We start from the raw sequence: 2,301 nt of genomic DNA on the forward strand, positions 1-2,301 counted from the left end.
CCTCCCCCAACCCTTCACCACCCGCCTCCTGCATTGACAGCAGAAGTATGAGCTCGTAATCGACCTGCAACACTAAGGTCCAGTCTTGGTCCCGATGGTTTGATGTCCTTTTAAGACCTATTCATACGACTTAAAATGTCATGTTATGACTCATGGAGAACGACATGATTATGACTTCGTGGCATACGCCGCGGCCCCGCAGCACTTTTGCGAGTGCATATTGATCGACGGGTTATTTATCCAGCTATATGCATTAACGCAATGACCGCAACGCGGTCAAGTGTCAAGGTAAAGATATAGAGGGATGAAACCGGTCGCACTCAATGTGCGGGATGTAGTACGTTTATCGAGTCAACAATCAGAAATTTTACTCTTATGGGCCCACACATGCCGTGGCCAGTGCTCGCGTACATTTAATGGCCGCGGCGGTGCGCTGAGTCCCCATCTGTGGCGTCTTGCAGAGCGAGACGGACGCCGGCGACTACGAGGACGCCGCCGACAACGCGACAGGCGGGGCGGGACAGCCGGCGGCGGCGCCCTCCCCAAGCCGGCGGGGCTCGGTGCCCCTGCAGGTGAACGTGGCCGGGTGCGGGCTGGACGCAGTGAAGTACTCGTGCACCAAGTTCCACGGCGAGTACATGGCGGTGGGCCACGAGTTCGAGTGCGACGTGGCGGTGGAGGGCCCCTGGCACGTCGCGGTGCCCGTGGCCGTGCGCGCGCAGGGCGCGGGCGGGGTGCCCGCCTGGCTGGGCGGCTTCCTGCCGCTCGTGCTGTGCGTGGCCTGCATCCTCTACATGCGCGCGCGCCGCCTCTTCAGCGCGGAGGTGGTCGCGGCGGCCGCCCCCAAGATCAAGCGCATCTCCCTGCGGCCCAAGGGCTCCGAGCCGCGCTCCTTCTACAAGCGCAAGATGGCCGAGATGGACGAGTGGCGCCAGCGGCGGCGCCAGCTCGTGCTCACGGGGCCGGGCCGGGGGTCCGCGGCCTCGCGGGTGCACGCCGACGACTCGGACGAGCTCGTGTCGAGCGACGACCAGGACGAGGACGACGATCTCGAGGACGTCGTGGTGGGCACGGTGTGCATCGAGCCCCGTCCGCAGGGACTCTACGAAGACGACGAAGACGACGACGATGACGACGTCGCCGTGGAAATGGAGCTTCCTCCTACGCCACCGGAATCACCCGAACCGCCGCCGCCTCCTCCGCACAAGCTTCCACCCCCTCCCCCGCCGTGCTCGCCGGAAACGTCCCCCCCGCCCACGCCGGACCTGGCGCCGGTCATCGTGCTGCCCGACTGTTCGCCGGGGGCCTCGGGCGGCCCGCGGCCGCTGGGCCCCATCGCCGAGGAGCCCCAGGTCGCCGTGTCTCCGCGGGCCCTGGAGCGCGGGGGCTCGGCGCGAAGCCAGCGCAGCGGGAGCAGCGCTTCCTGGCGAGGCCGGCGAGAGGAGCAGAGGCCACTGCAGACCGTGTCGGGGGCGGTGCAGGCGGACCAGTCCTACGACATCTCGCCCTGAGGAGCAGAGTGAGTAGACAGGCGCTCCTCGGACTCTACACTACTTGGGCCCTTGCGTGAGGGAGAGTGAGCGCCACACGCAGCTTGCGCTATTTTCAGTGTTAGCCGCCTCAGCCTGCGATCGAAAGGTCGCGTATTGTAAAATTAGTTCTCCTTTATCGGCATTGGATGTCGGCCGATTGGAAAACGTATACACAGCTCCCCCACTGCACAGTTGACGCCCGCTATGATGACTGACAGGGGCCTCTCATGCGATCACCTCATGGGCCGCAACATACTGTTGCGGGCCCGACGGGCTCTGCACCTGACTGCGGTAATGACGTCCCCCGTGGTCGTGGGCGGTCGTGGTAAGCGCCTCTGAGCCCCGGCGTACCCGTGCCAATGTAGACATCGATACCGCGACAGCCAGACAGCCCCCCGCCCCCGCCGGCGCTGCTGTCCTTGCCCTCATGCAACTAGCGTCCGGAAATGAGGGGCCGCCCCGCCCCCGCCACCGCCGGGCCCAAAGCGCGGGCCGCCGGCCACCCCTCGCCGCGGACGCTACCGTGCCGGACTTTGGCGGGCGCGGCGTGGCGTGGCATGGCGTGGCGTGGCGTGGCGTGTCGCGGCGGGGCATAATTGTCCGGTCCCGTTTATAATTGCTGGCCTGCCGTCAGCTGAGCTGACCCTGCGCGGCGGGTGGGTCCCGCGGGGGGCGCCCCGCCCCAGCCGCCCTGCTGGTGACGACACGACGCCTGCGTGAGCGACCGCCGGGGGTGGCCGCGCGTGGGCGGCTGGGGCTGGGGGCGGTC

Source organism: Frankliniella occidentalis, unplaced genomic scaffold, assembly GCF_000697945.3.
Source record: "Frankliniella occidentalis isolate FOCC.00 unplaced genomic scaffold, Focc_3.1 Scaffold212, whole genome shotgun sequence".
Lineage (NCBI taxonomy): Eukaryota > Metazoa > Arthropoda > Insecta > Thysanoptera > Thripidae > Frankliniella > Frankliniella occidentalis.